Source organism: Monopterus albus, unplaced genomic scaffold (assembly GCF_001952655.1).
Source record: "Monopterus albus unplaced genomic scaffold, M_albus_1.0 scaffold111.1, whole genome shotgun sequence".
Taxonomy (NCBI): domain Eukaryota; kingdom Metazoa; phylum Chordata; class Actinopteri; order Synbranchiformes; family Synbranchidae; genus Monopterus; species Monopterus albus.
This window is the reverse complement of record NW_018127991.1, coordinates 447,085-461,847: the sequence shown is the minus strand read 5'-3', so window position 1 is coordinate 461,847 and position 14,763 is coordinate 447,085.

Genomic DNA, 14,763 nt, shown 5'->3' with positions numbered 1-14,763 from the left:
GAGACTTATTTTTCATTACAAATGCATTTTTAACTACTGAAACCACTATACGTCCGCTTCCATTTTTTGTTAGAGAGCTCGAATGGCGTAGACTATATGTTAATAACTCACCATAGATTATTTAGTCATGTTCCCATCTGAATTGTTTCTTTTCCAGGCTCATCTAAAAAAAAAAACTTAAATAAAACAAATAAAACCTTTTGAAGGTAATGTAATCCTACTTCACCATCTATGGTGCACCGCACTGTGGAGCGCCCATGCCCTTCTCAACAGGTTGCAGCTGTCTCTTCTGCTTCTCTCAGTCTCCTTCAGACTCCTCTGGCCTTTCCCTTGGAATGCTCCATTTGGGCCCCCACTGCTTCCTCTTCTGCTCCTTATTCTGTTCCTTCCTCTATTTATCTGCTGAGCTCTGGGCCACTCACCATCCCATCTTCCTTGGGCCTTGGGCTGCCTGCTTCTGTCTTGGTTTCTCTTCAGCTCATGCCAGGGGCTCTAGTCTTTGCACGGTGGGCCGCCCTTCGGCTGCTGCCATCATGGGCCAGTCTTCTTTTTGTTTCTTCATCTTTTTCCCTATCCTTTTCTTTTGCAGGTGCCGAGCCACCTCTTCCTGTCCTGTCATCTTTCCTGCTCATTTCTTCCTTTCTGTCTTCTTTGGGTACCGGGCTGCCAACCGTCCCCTCATCTGCAGGGACTGAGTTGTCTGCATCTGTTCTCTCCTATACAAAGAAATCAGGCTGCCATCTGTCTCTTCCTCCACAGGCACTAGGCTGTTTGTAGCCTTCCCTTCTTATACCAGCACCAGGCTGCAATCTGTTTTCTCCTCCACCTCAGCTGCTCCACCAGCTTCCACCACTGCAGCTGCCTTATTAGGCACCTCAGCCTCCACAAACAATGTCATTTCCACAGCCGATGCCACTTCCTTGCCTGAGGCAGTTCCTCCTGTAATGAAAAACAAATTTCGACTAAAACTATAACTAGTATACAGTACATTTCATCCAAACACAGGCTGTGCTCAGATTAAGTTTCAACAGTGTGAAACAGCATAGCTCTTTATGAATTTCTGTGGGGAATTGGGTTTATCTCCGAGGGACATCATCCAGCAAACTGTCTTGACCAATCACATATGGAGGGCAGTCGGAACCTGGATACACATGGGAACACAACTTTTTTTTACTGTGTTGTCATGAGTATGATATTTATTCACTGTCTTTACTGTGTTGTCATGAGTATGATATTCACTGTTTAATTTGGGCCTCTGTTATAAACCATAATGGCCTAGAAACATGAATGAATCCACTCACATTGACTCGTCACAACGTGGCAGTATTGTACATGCCTACACATGCAACTTCTCACTCTCCGCCACCAATGCAGCCCCTTATTTTGGGGTTGTGTTTTGACTGAATACCCACTAAGACTGAAACTGAATCAAAATCAGGAACCAAAATTAACATTGTTTTGTACTTCTTCCACTGCTGGTTATAAGACAACTCAGTCTCACAGCAAAATGTATAATAGCTACATTTGTCTGCAACCCAAACCATACTACTCTCACAGTGACATCTCAAAAACTGTGACATTGCAACAATTTATCAGTTTATTTTAAAATAAAGTATATTGAAACTACATTATATGGTTAAGTTTAGGCCCACAAACTAAATGGCTGTGTTTAGCAAAAAGCCCTGTGGTCGGTTAAAACACAATGTCAGACATGGAAGATAGTTTCTGTTTGTCTGCATGAAAATTAGGTGTTTGACTGGCCTATCATCCATGGCAGCCACCATCTTCTAGTGTTTTTAACTCTATAAAGTTCACTGTACATCTTGGATGGATGCTACATGTTAGCTTCACGATCCACACTCCTGCCCTGTTGGTGGCAGTAATGCACCATTTTTTTGTGCGACAACCACCATAAAACATCAAGAAGAAAACCACAAAGGACACTGGGCTGCAATACAACTAACATTGCATGTCACAATTTTTACAGCAGCTATTGTGACACTGTTACATTTTACACTGTAGACTAATATAGCTATTATACATTTTGCTTGGAGACCAGGCTGGATGAGAATGCTTAATAAACACTGGAAGAAGTGGACATCCAACATCAGGACCATCACCAAGAAGGCACAGCAGAGGATGTACTTCCTGCGCCAGCTCAGGAAGTTCGACCTGCCCCAGAAGCTGCTGATACAGTTCTACAGAGGAATCATCGAGTCTGTTCTCTGCACCTCCATCACTGTCTGGTTTGGCTCAGCAACCAAACAGGACAAGTACAAACTCCAGTGGACAGCCAGGAGTGCAGAAAAGGTCATTGGTGTGAGCCTGCCCTCCGTGGAGGACCTGTACACCTCACAGGTCAAAAGGAGGGCAGAGAGGATCACTGCAGACCCCTCACACCCTGGACACAATCTGTTTGAACTCCTCCCCTCTGGACAGCGTAACAGGTCACTGTGCACCAAGACAACCAGGCACAGGGACAGTTTGTTCCCCCAGGCTGTCGCTCTGATGAACACTTAACCCATGACAGTATGACTGGCCAATAACCCTCAGTGCAACACCTGTAAATATACATTATACAGACTATATAGATCCATACAGGTCTCTATTTTTAAATACTCTGTTTTTATTCCTATTTATCTCATTTCACAATGACCATTCCTTTGTCTGTCTGCATTGTTTACTGCCTGTTTATACTGCTTATTTTGTTATATTACACAGTCTTATGCTGGTTTACTATTTACTTGCCCCTTGCATGGGGATATGTACATGCACATTGAGAGCTGATGTACCAGAGTCAAATTCCTCATGTGTCTGACACACGTGGCCAATAAAGCAAATTCTGAAGAATTTGTTAGTGTCACTAGATAAATGACCGTGGTTTGGACTATTGGTCCATATTTGTGAGTGTCTTTTGAAAGATCCTGACCAAAACTAGTGACCACATACCATCTCACATTCCTAGTAGAGAATGTGAGATAAGTAGAGACCTTGTCTTTAACCCAATCTTGAACCCCTCTGGATGAGGTAAGTATAATATTTAGACTTAAAGGTTAGGCCGAGTAGCAGTTGCCAAATTGCATTCAGACAGCACAGATAGATAATGCCTGCAAAGCATCAATCAAAGAAGAGTGGATCAGAAGCAGACAGGAAACAGTGGCAGATAGCAAGAAGAGTAACACATTAAAGGAAAGGGTTGTTCCACCACCAGCCTCAAAAACAGCTTCATTACCCCATGTCATATATTCTCCAAGTATGTGGAACTCTCTTCCAAAGATTGACATGGTCCAAAGATCATTTGGGATTTTTATGATGGTGGTGGAGAGTACTGCCTAACATAGGTGTTCAGGTGGGTTGAGTTACTGTATGGTGACTGCGAAAGACTGTTATTCACATCACTTTCATGCTCATCAAACCATTTAGGGATCCATCATTATTGCAGATGTGGGCATTTTCATCAGGGTGACAACAAGGTGATCATCAAGAACTATTGATTTGCTACATGTTTTTTCTTCCCCCCTAAGGGAACAAGTGAATGCACATGTATGGAAGTATCAGTATGTTATGTTTTTCCACTTTATTCTGTTTTAATTCATCACCTGTCACAGTGCTTGCAGGTGATACAGTCAAGGATGGGGAGATTGAAATGGTTTGTGCTTCTATAAGTAGATTTGTCATGATAAAATGTCCATACTCTACTTTGCTCATTACATAAAAGGGAGTAAAGAAGCAGTGACGAAAGGAGGAGGCACCACTGTTGTGAAGTAAAATACCTAATGAAATGTTCTTTTCTTCAGTAATCAGACACAAGGAGCTTCCTTCATGTGGAAACTGTTAGCAACACAAACACACAGTGCTTCATGAAATTATCCACAGACACACTCCAGTGCAGACACACACACAAAAACAGCGTCAGCTCTCACAGTAATTACACAGTTGCAGAGAACGCCGGGGCTCAAAATGCTGTTTAACAAATCAATTTGAGAATGCTTACCTTGTAAAGCTGTATCTATTTGTGTGTGTTTGTGTGTGTGTGCGTGCGGACACTGAGTTGATCCATTAAGGCGTTAACAAAGAGCTGTGCTCGGCCGCACTGCTGGAAATGTGTAATTGGAAGGATAGCTAAGGGCCGATACACACAAATACACTTTATTGATCCATGGCATCTCCCTTATAGTGCCTCCAGCTAACACACACACAGCCTCAGCAAGGGGTTATAGTGACTTTACTTCCATTCTGTTGCCATCAGTGGCAGTTTATCAAGCAATCAATAGTCTTTTATTTTCTCATATCTTTAAATGGACGAATATCCTGAATATGATTTTTACAACAGCAGGGAGGAATGTGATGGAAAAGGAGGGTGGGGAGAGGAAGAGGGAACAGGAGGGGAGATGGATCAGGATGAGGAGAAAGGAGGTGAGACAAGGAGGCCTATAGGTCAAGAAGGTAAGAAAAGAAACTTTTAAGGGAAGATACACAGTGCAGATAGGGTTACAGTGTAGAGAAGAGAGGAGGTTAGAAGAGGAGAAAAAGGAGAGTTAAGCTGTAGATGTTGGACCACTGCCAACAGGCAGGAAACCGCTGGTTGACCTGAGCACCATTTGCATGTTAAGTGGTGTCAATCTGCATTGATTCCCAGCCAAATGAAATGCAGTGGGCTTCAATAGAGCCTATGCTTTACAAGGGCCTCCTAGCTGCTACATCCAGCCTATTGGATTCAGATTAACAGGCTCAGTACAGCCGCACACTGAGCAACTTATCTTTAATTAAAATCACTGCCTTCACAGGATCTAGCAGACTGGACTGGAATGGGCTGAACCTGGGCTGGACTTTCCTGGGTCAGGTTGGACTGGACAGGATCCCTTGGAACTGGACGGGGCTGTAACCCACTGTACCTCATAATGATGAATCCTGATCTCGCGGCTGTAACCCACTGTACCTCATAATGAATCCTGATCCCGTTGGACTGAACTGCTATAAACTGGAGTCACCTGGACTGAACTGGCAGTACAATAAGTGGGCTGGAGTGGAACAAACAACCCTGTCATCAGACACCAGACAAAACCCTGGATGACATTGAAGTGGAACATTTTAAACGTCCACTGCCAAAGATTTTATAATGTGTTCATTCTATAAAACTTGTAGTGGCAGGTATAGTACACTTTGACTAAGGTTAGAAATTGTTATTTCGGGAAAGTCAATTAAAACAGTCTAAAAAGTGGTTAATGTTAACGAAAGATTATTGTGGGTGGGAATGCTACACACTCATCCACCACCCCAAACTCCACAGCATTACTTTCCCCTTTGCTAAATAAGCTGCTTCTCCACTACAGGAACTTAACCTGTAACCTGGAGCTTCACACAACTCGAAGCGCTAGGCTAAAGGTTATCACTTCTGATTTGGATTTGCACTGTAGTTTACAAATTGGGAAGGACTGAATGTATGTCACCCGTCAGACATGTTATTAAAACGCAACACTGGGACAGAGGTTGTCATTCATTCATTTTTGTGCTCTCCATTGTTCTTTGCCATAAAAAACATCTTTCCAGATGTACACATAGAAGTGAAATGGAAAGTTACAAGTTGGTTACTGAGATGTTACTGTTTGCCATGGTTGAGATGGGACAACACATCTAATGACCAATCTCATTCTTTCCCCTGATGAGTCCTTAGTACTTGATTTAGTACTACATCTTGAAATGTTCTGATATTTAGCTCCCAGAATTTGGCTCCAAAGCAGGGCAGTGGAAACAAAAGCAGGACCCCAGGAAATGGGTACAAGTTCTGTTTCAGGTTGGTAAGTTCTCAAAAGGCCTAATAAAGGACACACTGTATGGTACATTGGCACCAAACATGGCTAAACATAATTCTTAGGGATCCTGGGCTGGATACAAAATTATTGAACTGCACCAAATCACATCAAATCAAACATAACCAGACTGGGTTCAGCTGAAATGGGCTGTTCTGGACTTAGGAAGAGGTCTAAACCAGACTCTGCTCTACCAAGAACTATTCACTGCCAGTTTTTTCAGGTTCATTGTCCCATTATACCAATGCAAACAGAGCCAACAACTGCCTGTCTGAGCAAAAGAAAAATGCATTCAGTAGTAATGTGAAGAATTATGCCATATGCAGTGTTTAATCACTAGTCTTTGAAGAAAATTAGGATAGAGTGACTTTAAGTTGACTAGCTGTTGGCCTTAATTATGCATTTCATTACAAATGACACTGCAAAAAGCCGCATTGCAGGTGTGTCATTGTCAAACCATGTCTTGCCATCTTGATAATCCTAGGTTAAATCGTTCAGTGTGGATACATTGTTTTGGCATCTCTGTGATTGGCAATTTCCTACCAGAGGAGTTTCATTCAGTTGCAGACAGAAGAAATCCTCACAGTGCTGAGAGAACAAAGTGATGTCATACTATCCTTCAGTTTAACAAAAACTGAAGAACTGGGCCCCTTTGAAATGCGCTGGGGACAATTGTTCTGGACAACAGGATTCTACTGTAGTGTGAATACAAAACACACTTGAACAAAGGAGGCCCAGTGATGAATGAAGTTAAAACTGTAAAATATAAAGCAATAAAGAACACAAAATGAACAAGAAAAAAGCTCAAAGAAAAAAAGAAAATATTAACATAAAGCATGAGATCTGTTCTGTCAAGTCAGTTCTTAACTTTCCAGATAAAGAGTGCATTGAGAATACAGCTGGTGCGATGCAGTTAGATATGTGATGATTATATCTGATGAACCTGATATCATCTTTTCCTCATTGTGTTTTAGAGGGTATACAACTAGGTATCATGTACTTAACAGGCTGAATTTAATATTGTGGTTCTGAATAATGTAATCAGAGTGAGTATTTTAAGAGGAATGGGCCAAGTATTGAACCCAGAGGGACCCTAAAAGCAAAGGAGTCTGGAGAAAAACAGGACTTTGCAATTGCTATTACAGGAAATGTTCCTTCATAGAAGAAACAATTAAACCATTGCAGGCAGCATCCCAGATGTCTAATCAATTTGCAAATTGATGTTGATGAATACTGTGATCAGATGGGATTCTCAAAGTAGTGAAATTAAATCCAGCAGGTAGTGTAGCACTGACAATAACATCATGGATCGTGAATTCTTTCTTAACCAGCAACACATCACATGCGGCACATACACTGGGCTCAAGCAGTCAAAAAATACAGGTACTGTACTCCGGGGGAATCCAGCAATGATGAGCTGATCACTAACTGCACCGGTGGCTTCACAGGCCGGCTTGAGTCTTGCGCTCAAGAGTTTGTGAGAAACCAAGTTGCTTCTGTATAAAAATACTAGAACATACAGTATAGTATGTACACCTCACTTTTTGAGCTTTAGGTCATGTCTAAAATGAGAATTCACCTTTGTAACATTATACATAAGTCAAAAAACAAGGGAAAGCATGCCATGGGCCATTTAAGATTTGCGTAAGATTTGGTGACCAAAACTACTCAGTTAGGAAGGATCATGATCATGTTAAAAGAAAGACTGACTGCTGGTAGGAGACAGCATGTGATCTGTGGTTATCAAAGTAAATGTCAGGCATTTTGTATACTAATGTCATGCTACTGCTACTTTTCCTTCTGAAGGTATGTTCAAACAGAATGGGAAAGATATTTTCATCTTGCATCATTTGTGCAGACTTAGAGATGCAAGCTGTAGCTATAACCCATAAAAAGCATCTACCATGAGTGCGCAGAGTGTGCCTGTGTGCGTGTTTGTGATGATTACTTGAGTCACCAGAAACACCAGTTCTGTAAGTTATTTTCCTCTTGCCTCTCTACATATATAGATTTATAAAGAAACAATAATAAAAAAATAAAACTATAATAACAGATTTTCAGTATCAGAATAAGTGATACAGTATGTGATGTGTTCAGCAGCTGTATGGTAGTCCTTTATCCCTTTGATTTTTCCTGATTATAAGGGGCTGACTAATTCCTGTTGATATTATTCATGTGGTTTATCATAGCTATGACAAACACCATGTGATTGCATTCATATGCAGGATTTTCCTTTTGATGTGACTGGTGTGTGCTGTGTTACAACACATAATAATTCCTTAAGTTATGGTTAATGTATGGCGAAGAGGTTTCATTCCTGGCAGATAATTGAAGAAGTCTGTCTAATTAGAGCATTCCTGTGATCGGGGAAAGATAATTAATTATGTGAGCTCAGGAGTCATGATCATTGACGTGTGTATGGGGTGGGGGGAATGAGCTGTACAGTGTACCACAACGCTGTTAGCTGGTGCAGGGGCAAAATTCTGTGATCCTAGCATATACATTTACATACACACAGGCACACCGATTTGTAGTGTCTAGTCGTGCATTAAGAGGATGTAATGAGCAGCATCTGATTACTGCCACTAATTAACAAAACACACACACTAATAACACACGCTGTCTCTCTCATCATCGTTCTGTCATCGTTGCAGCTCTGGATGCATGATCTCTGTCATCTGAAAGGTTAATGGTTCCACTAAAAACTAAAGTTCCCTTTAGGGAGTGTTGCAGCTCACACACAGCTTTAATTAACAGCACACACACAGGCGGTGTAAATGACATGGAAAAAAGTAGTCAGTCAGTTTATGACAAATAAATGGAGCAGATCAATAATCCAATATATACAAATGAACAGTTAAGAAATTGGTGTAAAAGAATAAAATGACATCAGGTCATGTACAGTAAATTGCAAAACATATTTTCTGTCTTCCAGGCTAATTTGAAAACAACTTGTACATATGTAGACCTAAGTGTTAGTCAGAGTTGGAATTCCACAACTTTGTTTGCATGACTTATTTCCTGTTATTATTTTGTAAATTGGAATGTCCCTTTCACATCACTTACAGCCTCAAATCCCTCTCCTCGGCAGAGCATATCTACAGTATACTGCACGTTCATCTGTTCATCTTTATTTTGGTCTCTTATGTCACAATAGAAAATTTAAATAAAAATATGGTGGGTAGTCTTTTGCCCAGCAATCATCCACTACACAGATGAAACATACAACTAGTCAGATATCATGCACACATATTTATTCACATATACACATATCCACAGATAGAGAGTAAATACAGTATACACATGCATACACTACAGTATGTAGAATCATTCATGTGCATTTGCATGTGACACAAGCCCAAAATCTGAGACTTTCTGCATTATGAGCACGCCCAATGCGCCTTATGTGTCATAAACTACACGTCCCATCCTCAGTCCTATTAGCTGCTGCATACACTGTTTGACCTTTTCATGTTGTTCAGCCAAGTACAACAAAAAATGAACTCTCTTGGTCCCATCATGTTTTTTAGTGCACATGTGTGAAATGTGTATACACATACCCCAGTTGTAGTACCTATAGAAGCATTGCATCTGTGTATGTCCAAAGGTAGGACAAAAATCAAGTCAAGTCACATCTGTTTTTATTTGTATAGCCCAAAATCACAAATCACAAGTTTGCCTCCAGGGGCTTTACAGTCTGTACAGCATATGACCCCCTCTGTCTTTAGACCCTCGAATCAGATAAGAAAAAATTTCCCCCAAAAAACCTTTTAACAGATTAAAAAATGGAAATAAATCATGAAATGGCTTTAAGTTTTTGTGTTTTATACCTTGTGTGCATTATGCATTAGCATGAAATGCTCTTATCAACCAGATCACTACACTTTATAATTTGCAATGTCCTAAAAAAGTACAACTGTCACATATATAAGCAGAGAGGAGAGCTATCCATCAGTCCATCATCTACAGTATAGCATTTATCCTGAAGAGGGTCGCAGGGGGACTGGAACCAATCCCAGCTGGTGTTGGGTGAGAGGCGGGGTCCACCCTGGGCAGGTTGAGAGGACACCCAGATATATATATTTTTTGAATCAGTGATGGTGTGAAACCTCTTGGCCCTGTCTCCTGGGGCTCCTAGAGTATAAGGTTAACTCTGCTTCACTTTGTCAACCTTCTATCAGACCACATAAAAAGAAACATGAAAGTTGGAATCACTTTTTCTCTGCTGCACTTTAAAAAAAAGAGACTGTGTATAATCTGTTTTTAATCTGTGATGGTCAGTGAATTACAGTTTTTTGTGTATAAATCTTGCAGTTTTTCTTTTATTCGACGCATAATCAGTGTTGGTATAATGTGGAGGACAGCGTAAGAGTGAAGGGAGTGAAGCGTCATGGTAAGATTATTTAGGAGGATGACAGTAGGATAACTATGATATTTTTTTTTGATTCTACATAAAATAAAGCATATTTACAGCCACCAACACAAAAAGCACTTTGAGCACATTATAATGAAATTGCTCATCATGCATGGCCTAATGATCCTTCCAAACTGTGATAAGCTTTAGGTTCTGTAGTAATGAACCAGCCAAAGTGAACATAAAATCTGGTATAAATACAGTACCATGTACAGTATTTTATCCTAAAACAAAACTAAGACACTAGACCATCCTTTCTTTTATTGCCTTTCATTTATGGTTTTTCTCTTGTGTACTTTTTCAGGTTCATTTTTTATTTAAAAATGTTGACACAAACTATGTACCACTCTACAGCGAGTAAAGGGGGAAATTCTCACACTCAGCTGTTTTTAAACTGCTAAGAGCGTAGAGCCCACAACAGCCTCAGTCAGCCAGGTATTAGTAAGGACCGTGTTAGGGCAGGTCAGTTGTAACAAGCACCACAACCTGTATGAGAGGAATCTCAATGGATGACTATGGCCAGGAAAATCTCTGAAAAGGGTGCATCTCATCTTTATGTCCAGTGAGAGCTTTCTTTGATCCACATGATGACAAGGGTTGGGGTGTAAATACAGAGTAAGAGAACTATGTCTAGAGTGATTTTGGACATTTATCTCAACTCAAATAAAAGCCGAGCACACAGAATTGAAAAGGGAGGTTCCCCAGTGGTAATGATGCCACTGGCTGTCTATAGACTGCTTTATTTACATGTGTGTTTATGTGCTATTCTGATGCTCTCATGTATGTACTGTAGCCTGGAGAGGACAAAAATATAGAGACACCTCTGAATATAATGTAATCCAGTACAACACACCTTTAACTATGACCTCAGTAATAAACATAGCATTGAATTTATACATTTATGACAATTTCACCAAAAACTGAAACATTTTGAGCTTCTTAAACACAGATGTTAAGGCAGAAGTGTTGTTGCATTGAATTGCATACGATTGTACAGGTGTGCCTAATAAAGCGGCTGGTGAGTGTAAGTGTGTGTGTGTGTGTGTATAGTATATATATATATGATGTGTATGTGCATGTATGCTCCTGTCCTCTCTATAATAGCCATGCTGCTATCAGCCATAGCCTCTCACAGCTACTGTGGGACAACCAATTCCCTTTATCAGACTACTGATAACAGGCTTTAGCTCTGCTCTGCCATCCCATATACACACCATCACACACACAGGCCACTAAATAACTAATTAGCTTCTCTCTGGAGATGGGGGTGAGGGGGGGTGGTGTTGTGGAGAGGGGGTGACCCGACGCTCTGACAAAGGCATGCAGCGTTTTAATGTAAAAAAATGAAATCAATAAAAGCGTGGGGCGTCGGGCAACTAGCAACCGGCCCCCTCTTAACATTAACAATTATAGTGATTAACAGTGATACCCAGAGCTCATTATTCACAGGCAGCGGCAAAAGAGAGAGAGGAGAGATAAGCTTGTTTATTGGAGAGGGCCCTTTTCACAAGTGACCTTGTGGCTGGAAAGACCTACAGAGGGGGAGAATTTAAACAGGGAGAAGAAACATCAAGAGAGTGCAGCAGCCAGTGTCCTGCCTTTCAACGGCCATCATCAGAGTATCAAAGTTGGTGTTCATTTGTGAACCAAGTACCATTTCTGTATACCTTGCATCTTAAGTGCACGGTAAATAACTCATCACTTAGGCCTATTTATGATATGTTAACCAGAAACTGAAATCAATTTAAGAAACCATGAAACACTGTGAATGAGCCAATTTTAGGTTGCTGAAGAGATTCTTCCCATGTCAGCTCACTATAAACTCCTCCCCTCTAGACGGTGCTACAGTTCACTGTACGCCAGATCATCTAGACGCAGAGACAATTTTGTTGTGCACATTGGGGCCACTGAGCTGGAGTCAGACTCCTTGTATTTTTAATAATAATTGGCAATAAGGTTTATGCTTATGCTTATTTCTTCCTGCCATAGTGTGGAAAAATAGAATAAGATATCATGGAGGCATGGTTTGGTCAGGAAATGGTCAGTAATTCTTTGAACAAAAGTGTAAAATGGTCAAGTCAGTTACTAGGGGAGGCACAGGTCTACCCAGTAGTAACATTTTATTGTTTATATATGTTTTATTATTAATATATGTTGTAGTTTTTTTTATTTCTTTGTCAAGGAATGTCAGTCTGCTGCAAAATGAATCTACCTTTGGGTATCAATAAAAGTAACCTGAACCTGAACCCAAGGCTTCAACAGCAAAATACATTTCATCTGCTTTCGTATATCATTGCTTTCGACTCACCACTGTTCTCGCATCAAATATCAAGCTAAAATAATTTTCTGTCTGAATAAAGATGTGCCTAATATTAAAAGCTACAATATATAATCACTTTTCAGCCACTAGAGGCTTTAGTGAGACTCAGAAACAGACAATAAGTTACACCTAATCACTCTTTGCCCCTCCCATCATGTCTTGTTTCCTAGCAACAATGGAAATTACAGATGCCTATTTGCAAACCGTACAAAATGCCGCCTGCAGCTTGAAGTAAAGTAAATGTGTCAGTGCAGTATTATGCTCTGGTTATTGCTCATGTAACAAAAAGCACTAACACTGCACAAAGCTCAAATTAATCCCAAATTTTTTTTTTATAAATTCAAAAGTAAAATCATGTTCATGCTAGGTCCCTAATGTTACCAAAACAAACCCATTAGCGTTAGATACCAATACATCCAGAAACAAGAATACCCAACTGAAATTAAATTTGAGTCTTTTGGCTGCTTTTAACATTCTCCATTTGGAAAAGAAATGTTAATGTCAATGTTCTGAATGTTTAGCAGCTAACAGGTCCCGTGGGGCGTGCTCAGCTTGAAAAACACTTCTCTGCTAGGTGGCAGACGGGGCTAATTTACAGACTTAATTTTGACAACACAGGGTAGAGAAGCTGGAATAACGAAAGAAGGCCTGTACCTAATGTTCTATTCAACACCAGCAATAACAGAAGATAAGGCTGGTGGTTATTTGTTTTCTGGCTATTTTCTACAACAGAGACTATATTAAACAGTGAATTTTGTGTACTCACCATAATGTCGGTGAATCCAGTTCTTGGTATAACTTATTGGTCTGTGCTGTAGACCTCCATTCCAAAAACTGCTATAAACACTCCAATGAGTGACACAGCTGCGCTTGGAGACATGCTTCTTCCTCATGAATAATGTGAAACCTGGCTTGGCTCAAAAAAGAGCACCAAAGGCTAAGAACAGTCATCACATTATACAGGGGCATGTGTGATTGACTTTAGTGAACTGACTTTTGTTTTTTATAAAGTGGCTCTAACCAACATCTCCACTACTGTAACTCCTGCCTCCAGCTACTTTTTGCTGTCATTAGCCCAGAGTTCACATACAGTATGTTTTCCAAACTACGCTGTAAGTTTGAATTATGCTGTCAGGACAAGAACAAGCCATCTGTGTGCTATCAGTTGAAAAAGTGTTTATTCATTGTTATATGAAGACGTTTACACACAACCACATATAATTCACTTACTTTCCTGGCTACTGTGGTATAGGCTAACATCTCACATTAAACATGTCAGTTCATGCTGTGTGGCATCTGTGTCTAATTGGTGATAATTAAACATATTTTCATTAGCTTACACTATACAGCACGTTGCTGAAGAAGGTTTTCATCTCCTGGAGCTTCTATCAGTTTCTCCAGACTTTTCATCAATCCTTCCTCCTCCCCTCTGCTTTTGTGTCTGCACTCCAGCGCTATAGAAGCTTAATGAGCCGTAAAATATAATTCGCAAATGATAGTCGTCTGACAGAAATGGAGAGGGAGAAAGGAACAGGGAGATAGAGAGACAGGAGGACAAAGACGGTTTATGGTCAACAGTGTTTGCATATCAGCAAAATCTCTTCTTTTCACAGTGAACTAGCACACTGTGACATTTCACCATGCAAAAGCAGCGTCAAAATCATCTGGAAAAGTATTTTAATGAAAAACATTTTCATGGATAACAGGCTCAAAACATCTGCACATTTATTGCCAGGTTGTACATGTGTGTCACCATACTGTGACATTACTGGTGGGTCTGGTTACAGGACAGTGAAACAACCAGGTTACTCTGTTAAAAGGTTTTCCATTATAGGAACCTACAGAAACGTGTCGCCCCAGGTAACGCTCATCACAGGTTCTGCTTTTGTTTCCACTAAGGAGGTGCATTCTGCAAGCTAAATTTCATCACCCCTCAGGACATAGTGTTAAAATCAAGTACTAGGACCATGTGTGTGTGTGTGTTTGGGGTGGGGGGTGTTTGGGATAGGTTGGGGGGGCCGCCAGAGCAGTTTCTGGTGACTGGTTAAATGTCCGCATCTTCACACCTGAAGTATTAGCATTGCAAGCACTGAGTGTGAACACACAGGTGACTGCATGTGTGAGAGGGGAGCAGCCCCTCCCTCCTCTAAACAAAGGAGGGGCTAATGTTTTTTTGTCTCATTGGAAGCATATGTGTTTACCACATTGATCTGATAAAG